We start from the raw sequence: 13,685 nt of genomic DNA on the forward strand, positions 1-13,685 counted from the left end.
ATATCTTTGCAAAGTGTGAAACACAATATTCATGTGAGTGCTTAAGAGGAGATTCATAACGACATTCCTTCCAGTTCTGATGATTCTGTAACCAACCACTTTCTATAGCTTGTCCTCATTCTACTACGGTTTATATTTTGCATTTTTGGTGGTCTCGTAACACTAACAAATTCTTTTGAGCTAGTAATGTCTTCTAGCTTAACACTTTGCCTATTGAACAGCTTACAGGAATAGGGTTGTGAAAGTTGGTCAAGGTGACAGCCATTGAGACAAAACCCAAAATCCTAACATTCTATACCTTCTGTGTTAGAGAAAAAGGAGCTCAGGAGACTCTACCAAACTTGACTATAGATTACAACAGTTGTTCTACATATGACTGTATACCTTACCAATAATAAAGAGTACAGACTCAGAAATCCTTATCCTGATTAAAATTTAAGTTTGGAATCATTAAGCATTCCCTATATTAGGGGAACATGATAATGTATTAATGACGTGAAGACATTAATTTGGTCATGAATGTGGTAGAAAAAAATTCAAAAGCAAATGAGTCAAAATAACATGTGTTTATATGAAGTTCTTCCAACAATTTCCTTAAAAGCATTATGGATTTGGGTACCTAGGTGGCTCCACAGTTGAGTGTCTGTCTCTGGCTCAGGAAGTGATCCTGGGGTCCTGGGATCGAGTCTCACATCCGGCTCCCCGCAGGAAGCCTGCTTCTCCTTCTGCCTGTGTCTCTGCTTCTCTCTCTATGTCTCTCATGAGTAAATAAATTTTTAAAATTTTTTTTAAAAAAGTAACTTGCTATATCTAGTGACCTATGACTTATCTAATATTCGACTTCTCTTGCATGTCACTCTATTCTTGCTCAGAAGGAGAATGGTGAAAATGTAATGTGAAGAAAGTAAGGAATGAAAAGCCTTGAAATAGAGAGTGGGTACATGGGGAAAATACTATGGGAATTAAAAGAAAAATAACACTAGAGTTAAGTTTTAAGACTGGGCTCTTTTGTTAATTAAATGAGTGACCTCGAGAAGGTTACATATACTCCACAAGCGGTAATTTTCTCCTCTGAAAAATGGCATTCACAATCCGCAGCTCTTGGTGCTCATTAGGAAAGGTAAAAGTAATAGGGCCCAGGAAGAGCACATGGGCTCCCTTTGATTCTCTACTTTGCCAAATGTGACCTTGTTCAAATCTTCTGTATTTCTATCCCTCATTTTTTTCACCTGTAAAATGGTGAAAATAGTAGCCACTATATTTTTTGGATGGTGTGAGTACTAAGCATGTTGGTATCTTATTACACATAATTTCTTAGTGCCTGGTGCATATTAAGAGCTAAATGAATGAATGGCCACTGATGTCCATGATCACCTGGCACATACCAAGAGCACAGCAATTACAAATATTACTATATTTACTCAACAATATTTTCCCTCTATACTCACAACAAAATGGAAAAAAAAATTAAGCCCATTTTGTAGATGAAAAGACCAAGGTTCAGCCTCTGGGATCTATTGGAATCCCACAAATACCTGAGACCAAAATCTAAAATTTTTAAATTCCAAAAGTAAGTATCATTCCACGTAAAGTATTTCAGAGCTCAGGCAGATCCTTTGGTTTCTCTGGAAACATGCTATTTCCATTAGAGCTTTCTCACCCCAAATTTCAACCCCAAAATGAAAAGGAAAGTTAGTGCTTTAAACTGACAGTTCAGAATTCATTCCGCTTGTCTGAGTTCTTAAGTTTCATATATATATGTATATGGACATTAAATACATTTTCTTGAATGTGATTTATGAAGACTTTCTGACAAGGTTCAAGAGGATCACTATAATATACCCCTGGACTACATGCTATAATCTAAACACTGGAAAGAAAGTTTAGAAAAGCAATTCCCCAGTTTCACCATTGGTGAAATCACAGTATCTTATACTTGAAGCATGGGCCTCCATGATTCAACTTGCCTTAGAATCAAAATTGACTAACGTTATTATAAGTTTGTGGCTTATCTGGTTTACATTAAATACCCAAAGAGAAATGAATATATCTATGGCGTCAGTGGAAGAGAGAGAAATGGTGTCAGGCTCCAAGCCCAGGGGAGGTGGCTCTTCTCAATGAAAGACTTAAATAGAATTATTTCCTTTCCTCTTCTGGGAGACCGAGACACAGTTAAATGGCTAAGCAAAGAATGAGCAAAATAAGACTAACTCAACTTAAAGGGCTGGCTGACTTTCTCTGTTTTGGACTACCTTGATTTAATGGTGTTTTGCATCGTCCATGAACATGACCGGTTACTTTCCAGATTATGGCACTCGTGAGGCCACAAATTTCAGTAGATCCCTATTGCCAACCAAAGCCTTAGCATGCTTCTAAGGATTCTGTATCAAGATGCTTTGAATGGCAAGTAATAGCAAACTCAAGTCAAACTGATTTAAACCATAAAGGGGATTTATTGGCTCAAGTAATAGAAAAGTCCAGAAATAGCACTACTCTCATAGGAGGCTTAATCCATTGGCTCAAAAGAAAACGTTAGAACACAGTTTTTGTCCCTCTTCATTTTTCAGCCTTGCTTTCTCAGTGTCAGTTTTATTATTATTATTTTTTAGACTCACTTTCCCTTTGGTCCCAAGATAACTCGCAGAGCTTCGGGTTTCCTTATCCGCATCCAGTGGGAAAAAAGACAGAAGGATCCTATGGTATACCTTGGAAATGAAGAGGTTTTCTTAAATGAAACCAAAAGAAGAGTATCTTTATTTACTCCTGTCATTTTGAGTAAAAGAAAAGGATATACTGATACGTCTAATCTAATCAGGACTTGTCCACCCCACCCCCCTCATAAACTGGGAGTGCAGCTAATCCCATCAGATATTCAAGCTCAGAAATGCAGAGATTGGTGGATTGGAACCTGGAGAAGCAAGCAACAAGTCTCTTCAACTTATGGAGTAAAAATGTTTTTCCATCCCTACCCTCCACTTTGGATTTTACTTTGCACCCATATGTAACTACTTCTAGTTGAGCAAGCACACCTTGGGCTTTTGTTCTATTCTACAGTCCTCCTTTTCTTTCCATGTTTTCTAAAGGCCCAATTCAAACAAGCTCTTCTCCATGAAGCCCTTCCACTTTATTCTCTGCTGGAAATTCCCTGTCATCTTATTTCCAACAACAATTGATATGTCCTGACTTTCTGAGTCCCATAGTCTCCTTTTTTAAAAATTTTATTTATTTATTTATTTATTTATTTATTTATTTATTTATTTATGAGAGAGAGAGAGAGAGAGAGAGAGAGATAGGCACAGACACAGGCAGAGGGAGAAGCAGGCTCCATGCAGGAAGCCAGACGCGGGACTGGATCCCGGGACCCCAGGACCACACCCTGGGCTGAAGGCAGCGCTAAACCGCTGAGACACCCGGGACTGCCCAGAGTCTGCTAGTTTCCAAAAGTGTATTCATTCTATTATACACCGTGTGTCTCTTCTACATGCTGCAAGTTCTCTGAGAAGAAGATTGTGCTTCCATTATCATTGATTCCTTTTAGGGTACCAAGTACTTGCTCTGAATATTGTAGGGAAATCAGCCACTGGGTTTTGGAGGTCATTTTCTTGAAGACGCAGAGTCTGTGTATTCCCATCACTATCAATAGCCCCACTCCTACTTCTGTGCTAAGGTGTAAGAATTTAGCATGGTGGCAATTTGTTTATCTAGTAGCCAATCCCTCACCCCCAGGTAGTTAGTGAGGTGAACTTGTCAGGTGAAAAGCAAAAATCCAGAGGCTTAGAGTTTTTTTTTTTTTCCTTTAAAAAATTATCTCTAATACAACAGCCTTGGGCTTAAGTCAATGATTCATGGAGCAGAACAAAGCAACATTTCCTTTCCCACTCTCTTCTTTCTCATAATATCACTGTTTAGATGACGTGTACCTGAGAGGGGGAAAAAAAGAGTCTTGTGTGTTTTCAGAAATGAATACTTCGTAAGCAATGGGACTGTGTGCAGTGTTGGAGCATAGGATAAGTAAAGGTAGTAGCAGGGGATGTAACACAGAGAGCCCTAAACCCCAGGCTAAGAACCAAGGCTCTTATCCAGGAAGTGAAGTGGGGCCGTACACAGGCTTAATCTAATGAATGACCTGATCACATTTTTGTTCACCTTGTTGAGAGTCCCAGCAATTTTCTTATCATAGGGAAAAGGGTTCCTTTTCACTCTCAAATTTTGCTGTTCTTATCTTTGACTGTGTCACTCACAGATATCTCAAACTTACACATTTAAAATAAAACTGAATCTTCCTCCAGAAACGTGGCTCTTCCTCATGTCCTCTTCATCTCAGCAAATGGCTCCACCATTTACCCTGTTTCCCAAACAAAAACCTGGGGAGACATCCCTGATTCTACCCTTCTCTGGCTCTAGATTCTGACCTACAAATGAACCCTGTCCATTTTACCTCCTCATACATCACTGAATCCATCCCTACGTCTCTTTCCCACTGATGCCCAATATCTCAGTCCAGAAGCTCCTGGATGGCTATGATAGTCATCCCATCGTGATTCCCAGGGTCCCTTCTTGTCCACCTTTAATCCATTCTCCATATAGATTATTATCTGGTTTCTGACCCATTCTCTCACTTCAGTTCCATCCACTCTTTTCTCTTACCCAGCTCCTTAAGCTTGTCCAGCTTTCCCTCCCTCAGAGCCTTTGGATGTGCCATTAACTTTGCTTGAAATATTCTTTCTTTATCCTCTTCATAAGGCTGCACTTTTTCAGCCTCAGCTAAAATAGTATCTACTCAGAATGGCCTCCCTTTACTACCCTATTTAAATGGCAGGTCCCTGTTAGTCTCTATTCTAATTCCTTGTTCACAGTATTTATCATGTACTTGATATGTGTGCTGGTTTATTGTCTTTATTTTTACTTTTTGTGTGTTTCTCCCATAAGAATGTAAATTCACAAGGGTACATGGGAGGCTCAATGGTTGAGTGTCTGCCTTTGGGGCAAATCATGATCCCAGGGTCCTGGGATTGAGTCCTGTATCAGGCTACCCTCAGGCAGCCTGCTTCTCCCTCTGCCTATGTCTCTGCCTCTCCCTCTGTCTCTCATGAATAAATAAAATTAAAAATGTTAAAAAAAAATGTAAATTCACAAGGTAAGGGTTGTGTCAGCTTTGTTCCCCATTCTACCCCAGCTCTGAATCCTGTCACATGGCCAGGACTGGATTAAATACCTACTGAATGGAAGGAATTTCTCTAAATTTCTGCCTGTCTATTATATTTCATTGGATATTTATTGAGTCTCAACTCCCTCTGAATATGAAACAGTGGGTAATTTAAACTCCTTTACTATCTAAATAATCAGTGTCTTTTCTTTTAAAAAAAGCATTCTTAAGACTTTGTGGGATTCACGTTTCCATCACGACCAGGAAACATCCTTGATGAAATTGATGAATGCACTTGAGCCGTATCTTGAGCAACAGAATGGTGGAATCTGTGAAAATGGCAATTTGTGCCCTTATATGGCAAACCAGACTTTGCCAAACAAAGATTCTCAAATCCACAGAGTCCTTGTGGTCTGAGATATGCCACTGTGAATCACTCAAGGACACTGAATGGTGTTCTCCAGGGGACTAGTGCATAGACTTACAGCTCCTTTTCTGGGTCTTTCATTCTTAATCTTTTTCCCTAAGTGGGGGTTTGCCAAGGTCTAAGCTTATACACCCTTACTTCTATTCTAATTCCATGCTCTATTTCCATGAGAGGAATTGCCCCATCTCATGCTTCCCGGTCATTAACTTTCTTTTAACAAATCTTAAACCCAAATTTCTAATTTCAATCTCACTTTCCAACCAGGTCTATTTTTCCATCAGTCTACATCATGGATTCCTAATACTGTTCTATAGATAGGATTCAAATCTGAGCCTGACTAATATAAACCTACCATTCCCACCTCTCAGCCTCAGCTACACAATTTGATACTTTCATCAATGCTCTTTTTGTACACAGCTTTGTATTTTCACGTTATGAATTCCTGCTGTTAATATATAAACACAGTGGGGAATGCTTCCCAATCTCATTTTACCCACTTGTAAAGATTGTGCACTGCTCTACTCTAGAGGGTATCATTTATCCTGCAGTCTCCGTGAATGGTGCCCTCAGGAGTTGTGTCTGGAAGTATCTGACTCTTTTCTACTTTTTCCATCTTCTGTGCCAAACACAAGCCTCTCTGCATTGTGGCCACCGAGAAAATACTGTTGACAGACTATTTTGACCAATGGTGGTGAGAAGTAAAGTGTCAGAGAATGTCAGATCCATACCCTCAATCTTCTCTACTGGATTCTGTAAAACACTTGCCATGTCTCTTTCCTCATGTAGGTTGCTGTAATCTGAAAAGAATGTGTTTTTGTTCAGTGTTGTCAATTTATCTCTTGCTTCTTTGTATAATCCTCCCATTGTGATGGCATCAAGCTCAAGAAAGAAATGTGATGCTGAATAGCAATTATTTCCTGAAATCTCTGCACAGAGATTGGTCACAGTGGTTACTCAATCAAAAAACTGGAACATGGTTGCCTACGCTGAACACTTAGATAATATATTTATAGTAGGATTTGGCAGAGGGTACTTACCCAGAGTCATTCAAGGAGAAAACAGAAACAAGCTCTGTGTCCTGTTGTCCTAGCCCGGGACCTGGTACTTGGTAGGGACCCTCTAAACATACACTGAATGAATGAGTTGGAGTTACCTTTGCAATGGTGGGAATGCCCTTGGGTAATTATTCTGTATCTAATGTGATTCAGTAGAAGAGGTCTGGTTGGGAGACTAGATACATGGCAATGGATGACTCAGAATTTTTAAAGACTTCAGGACAACTTAGACTCACTTACATTTTATGCACATAAATAAATAAATAAATACATAAATAAATACATAAATAATTTTATGCACATAGATATATGCCTTTTCATAATTGGATTTGTGAATCTATAGTTACATAACATTAAAGGCTATCTGAGATAAAAATGATATGCATATGTACATAATTTATTATCAATAGATGCATGTTAAGTAAATTATCTAAAGAATGAATACAGAAAGTCTTTTTTTTTTTTTTTAATTTTTAACATCTTATCTTCTTTAGTGCTCCTGGTAAAGATTCTGGCACGTGATAAATAGTCAATAACTTCATGAGTTAATGAATGAATCAAGGAGTAAACACTGCATCTCCCATTACTGGTCAGAGTTCCCTGAGGCATTTACATAAAACCCTCAGGGAGACTGAGATAGTCTTTGAGATGCTATAGCTGCTCTGGATGCCAAAGAGGGGAAGATAGGGATACAACTGGTTTCTGATAGGTAACTGCTACTGCAATTGCATGTTAAATTAAGCTCTGAACTTCCTAAAAGGTCAAAGCAAAAGGGGCTGCGCAATGGATTAAGCAGGTCTTATTATGTAAAAAACATTAAAAGGTGAGTGCGGGAGGTATATTGATAGATCAAGGAAAGGAGAAGTTCATAGAACAGACCTCCTCTAGCTCTGTAGACTATCTGACTCTATGGTGTAGAGTGTGTCCATATCTAAAATGAGAGCAACTTGAAGCTACTCTGTGATTTAGGATATTTCACTTTAACTGTGACCTTCAGTTTTCCCAGAAGGAATCGCCCCTATTCCCTTAGAAACTCTCAGGATTTTTCAGTACTGGTCAACCACCTGTCTACATTCCAGTTATGCTCCCAGACTAGTCTCTTACTATCCCATTTTCTCTCCCACCTCAAATCTTTTCCTCTCTACCTACCTTGGCTCCTAAATTAACATTTCTGAATGTCAACCATCAGCTTCCGCATTAGGCAAAGTGTAGGGCATTAGTGTGTAAAAGTCAATAAGACCTTCTCCTTCCTCCAAGGTGTATTCCAGTCTTTCACACCTGCTGCTAAAATGCCCCTGCTTGTAGACTACACCTCCTAGACATGAGCCACATGAGAAAAGGACAGTGGCTATGTGTTAACCACTGTACCTCTATTACTCAGCACAAATGCTTAGCACATCAAAAGTTATTCATTCCTAATTTGCTGAACGAATATATCTAAGCTAATATCTTAACCCAGTGCGTCGCCAATTATTCTACAGAACACTAGTTTGGGAATATAGTCTTAAAAGAATCCATTGGTCTACTGAATTCGGGCAATACAACACACTGTCTCCTGCTGAGAGTCACAAAGCATTACAAACTAACTAAAGGTTCTGAGAAGTCCTGTAAGAATGAAATATGTTTAACCTGACATCTGCCAATTTTTCCAAATTTGACCACAGAAATTTGTTTTTAATATAGCATCACATAGAACTAGCAATCTGTGGAAAATGCTCTAAGAGTTACTTCCTTTTCAGAAGTGAAGAAAATGATGGGAAGCTGATGGTGCACAGATTTGAGGAAAGATAGCGCTAAACCAGAACAAAGTTGTTCAAGGAGCATAAGATCCAGCTTTTTATGTTTTGTTTCCCTGTGTTCCAGTCACTTCCTAAGGACCAGACCCACATCCCTGTTCATTCCTTTGTCACTGCTATTTTCTCCCGAAACAGCCACTTTCTCTCTCCTTCATCTTGCTCCCAGCTTCATCTTGCTGCCTCCTTTCATCACAATAAAAAAAAAAAAAAATCCTGTTCCTGAAGCCTCATAATATATCTCTACATTTTAAACTCCATCCCCAGTAGTTTACCCACCCCCCCACCTGCTCTGTGTCCCCAAGAGGAAATCATTTCACTTTTAGCAGATGAATTGGCAATTTTTTTTATCAATATATCAATATATTTTTAGTATTCCAATGGCACATATCAGCTTACCTCTTTGTAGAGGGATTTGAAAATAGAAACTGGTCAATAAATGTGGATTTTGGATTGAAATCAAGATTTTATTTTTCCTAGGTCCCCATCACCTTGTATTCTCCACATGTCCTAAGACAGTTCCCTTCCTATAGTATTACTAAAAATTGAGGAGTATGACCATAAGTCAATTTGGAAAATGACTTAAACCACTTCCCAAGTTGTTGCTAAACATGCATATTCAGTCAATGTGATGTTTTTAAGTATACTATTAATCTGTTCTTATTCAGTACTTTGCAAATGGCTGGAATAGCATGGGTCACCCATCCATTTCATTTAGTACCAATGTGTTTCCAAAATAAAAGGGCACTTGCCATTACTGACCTCTGAATTTATGGCTTAAAGTTATTATTTGAATGTATAACTTACAGGGAGAAGCTAACTGTGGAGAGTTACAAGTTAAAGATCTTTGTAGATTAAAAATAGCTTTTGTAACTTGTAATTTCCTGGTGTTTGTTTATTCTAATTGTTTTCCTAATTTTGGAAGGAGGGGATATTTAAAATAATGTATTCAAAACCCCAGGTCTGCAAATCCATCATTCCAACAAAAGACATTTTGAAGGAAGTTTACTATAAATTTAACTTTGAAAATGTTTTAGAGAGAAAAAAAATAATGTCCCATAAATAGTATGAATAGTTCTTTGGGTTTTTTAGCTTATGATCCCAGAAGGATTTTGGAACAAGAGGGCACATTTTTCCCCCTAGTTTTAGAGGGAAAAAAAAAGCATACTAATTCTACTAAGCCTTTATTTTCCATCAGTACTTTAAAGTTTACAAACTGTTCTCATTTATCCTCCCAGGAGCCTGAGTGGTTGGCACAGAAGTAAAAATAGCTCCGATTTACAAGAGGCACTATTCTCAGAGATTCGCCTCACAGGTCCTCAAGCAGTTCAATGAAATAAATACTATGATTACCATTCTGCAGATGGCAAGAGCGAGGCATGAGGAAGGTAAGCAACTTCCCCAGGGCCACACAGTTAGTTTGGGGGTGGAGCTGAGGTACAAACCCAGGCCGTCTGGCCCCATACATTGTGTTCTTAACCAATGCGTTAGGCTGCCCCCTGAGACCACAGCAATGCTCATTCTTCCTGACTCGCATGAAGAAAGATATGTTGACCACAAACACGACCGAGTGGCCTCTTGACAGGCAAAGAGCAATGCAGAGGATCAAATCTCTAACAGTTCAGACACTTCTGGGACCTCTTATCCTAGCTGAATGATGCTTCCACTGTGGACACAGCACACCAAATCATGTGTCTTAAGGAGTTGCTTTTTGAGCGCAGGAGGCCCTAGAAATTTCATCTGTATATCTATAAACAGGAAAGCCTAGAAAACCAAACAACCTACCCCAGACCACTGAGTTCCTAGATGAGAGGGCTGGGACTGGAAAGTAGCCTGCAGATTTCCAAGTCTGTTGTACCCCCCACTACTCCTTCTCAATGGCTGTCTCTTCTGGCTTCCTGACTCTGAATAAGTCCTCACTGCCTCTGGCTAGGCTTGATCCCTGTCCAACTCTCAGTTTTCTCATCAGAAAAATGGGGTGATCCAAACCCCCTCTGCTGAGTGGGTTTGGAGAATTAACGATGCAGAAAAGATGTTGTAGGATAACACTATGAAAACATATACAAAGCAGCATATCTTTCCAGAATTGTGCTGACATGCTATGTTCCATAGAAGTAGATTTTCTGTATTACTGAACTATTCATCATATATATATAATTTATATATTATTTCCTACAATCTTCCACTTACATTCTTCTGCAACTTTACATCAACATTTCTAAGAAGAATAGTAAAACACACACCCTACTTTTGAGAGTTTTCCAGGCAAGGAAAATAAGACTCTTATTGCTCACAAAAATAATCTGAGACAGGTTGCTAGGAGAACAACTGAAAAAGTACAATGTGAAGAGAAAACTATGATGAATTTTCACCTACAAATTTGGGGATGGTTTCAAGAAAGAGATAGCACTTTCAGGGACATGGGAGGTAGAACTTCAGCAGGCTGAGACAGATGAGCGCCAAGGATGTTCATTCCAGGTAGAAAAGGATCTGTGGACAAAGGGCAGTGAGAACTGTCAGGCATGTGCAGTGAATAAATATTAACTTAATGAAAAGGCACTCAGGCCTGCTGTAGTGTCCAGTGAAATTGGAGTCAGAAGACCAACCTTGGAAGGCCTCTCGCTACAGATTAAGACATCAGGGCTATTGTTCATAGACAGACACTGAGGACAGAGCAGATGTTCTGTTGAGCAGAGCAAGTCAAATTAGAGCAGGAAAAGCTCCCACAGGCCACGGTAGTTCAGGTGGACTTGGGCAGGGAGACCAGGGATGTAAGATTACATGCAAATAAATGCGGGCAAGACTAAAGGCCAAGACACTGGGCTTGCAAAAGAGCAAGAAAGTGAATGAGTCTGACTTTCAGGACACTCCGAATAGATGAATAACAATACAGTAAGTCTCTTACCTGTAAGAAGGGCTTAATATAGAGAGGATCATAGGGGAAGAGAGGAAAAAAAAAAAAAAAGATGAAATCAGAAAGGGAGACAAACCCTAAGAGACTCTGAAGCCTAGGAAACAAACTGAGGGTTGCTGGAGGGGAGAGGGGTGGGGGGACGAGGTAACTGAGTGATGGGAATTAAGGAGGGCACGTGATGTAATGAGTCCTGACCTCTGAAACCAATGATACATTATATGTTCATTAATTGAATTTAAATAATTTTTTTAAAGGAGGGCTTAATCAACAGACTCCCGTTTGTGTGTGCGCATAAGAGACAAAAAGAGGGTGATTACTTGCAATTCATTTTGGCCTAATAACCATTTCACCATTTCACGAGAAAGATCTGGGTGCTTCAAAGCATCATCAATTATTCACCTGGTTTCTGGCAACCGTTCGAAACATCTTATAGGTTAGTATATTATTTACTTCTTTGCCCAAATGCCTGTCTCCTGCATTATCCCTACCTCAACCCTAAAATGAAACAAAACTAATTAATTTTATAGCATGTAGAAAAATAAAGTCCAGAGGAACGTTCTTCATTTCCTGGAGGGCAATGACTCTCAAATGCCTGAAGAAATGGAAAATGATTTTTACCATCTTAGGGAGAAGAAAAACAGCAATTTCCAATTACGCTGTTTGCTCTCTGTGTTCAAAAGGAGGAATGAACTGGTTTGGACCTCTTTCTATAAAACAGAATTAAAATGACGGTACATGGAAGAGGACATGAAAAGAATGAGGCAAAATTATGAGTAACACAGGACATAAATAAGGTGGACCACATTGTGCTTGGCACTGTGTGTTGGGGTTTTGCTGTTTTTGTCACCTCAAGATTCTAAATGTAAATTTGCTAGCTCTGTGATTTTAAGGAAATCAGATAGATCATCGCATTGAATTATCGGGACAGCAAAATACTTCCTCAGGATTTTGGCAAAAGCTCTTATGACCACTTTTTTCTAACTTCTGGGACCTAGTTGCATGAATGAAGCATCTATTCTTTTTTTTTTTTTTTTTGAAAAAAAAAATTAGGCTTACAAAAAAGTTGAAAAAATAGTACAAAATGTTCCTGTATACCTTTTACCAGACTTTTCCAGAAGCTAACATCTTACATAACCTTGGAACAATTATTAAAACTATGAAATTAACATGACTGTAATTCTATTAACTGACCTGTAGACCATTTATGATATTTTCCAATTGTCCCACAGATGTCCAGTCCTGTATTACATGTTATTTTGGTTGTAATGTTGCCCTACTGTCCCTCAATCCAGGACAAGTCCTCAGTTTTCTGTTTGTTTGTTTTTTCCCATTTATGACTTTGGAATACTACAGGTCAGTTGTTCAATAGCATGTTCATCATCTGCTGTTCCTTCAGACTTAAATTTAAATGCATTTCTGACAAAAATATCATAAAAGTGATGCTGTGTCCATCTCATTGTGTTGGGAAGTAAATGGTGTCTACACATTTCATTGCTAGCCATTTGAATCTGATCTTTGGTTGGTCATTTCTGCTGGTTTACCAATGTAAAGCCACTCTTTTCTCCCATGAATTTGGTGAGTATCTTGTGGGAAGATACTCTGAGACCATATAAACATCCTGTTTCTCATAATGCCTTCTCTCATAGTTTGTAGTTCATATTGATTAATCTTGCCTGCAACAATTATTGCTGTGGTATTCACCAAGTGATTGTTTGCATCTATGCTTCCTCATTTATTAATTGGAATTCTACTAAAGAAAGAGCTTCTCTTCCATTCAGTAATTTATTAAATCACTTGTTTATATCTCCATAGAACAACAAACATTTTCTTTATTTTGTGGGTTACAATCCATTAGCATTACTTTTAAATTTTATCGTTTGTCATAAAATGAGCCATTGGAAGTTCCTTCCATTTGCCTCTTCTATCCTTCTTACATGCCCCTATCATTTCTAAAGCATTCTCTTATTTTCTGGGACCATAAGTTTTCTGAGGCCCATATTTCATACTCCATATCCAATTTCTGGAAACATCCATTTCCCCAAGGAGTCTGTTCATTTTATTAAAGAATGGCATTCAGAAATCATTTTTGGGCTCCAGGTATGCTCATTTTGAGTTTGGTATCACTGCTTCCAGGACTTCTCAGCAGATAGAGCTGGAAAAAATAAGTATGCATATATATATACATATATATATGTATATATATATGCAGTAATGGTATATATACACACACACATTTATCTATTTCTACATCTACATATATACATATATACACGCATACATATATATGTATATGTGTATATTACTAAGTCTGTGGAAACAACCTCACCAACTAGTATGTACAGTATTGTGC

This window comes from Vulpes lagopus, chromosome 7, assembly GCF_018345385.1.
Source record: "Vulpes lagopus strain Blue_001 chromosome 7, ASM1834538v1, whole genome shotgun sequence".
Taxonomy (NCBI): domain Eukaryota; kingdom Metazoa; phylum Chordata; class Mammalia; order Carnivora; family Canidae; genus Vulpes; species Vulpes lagopus.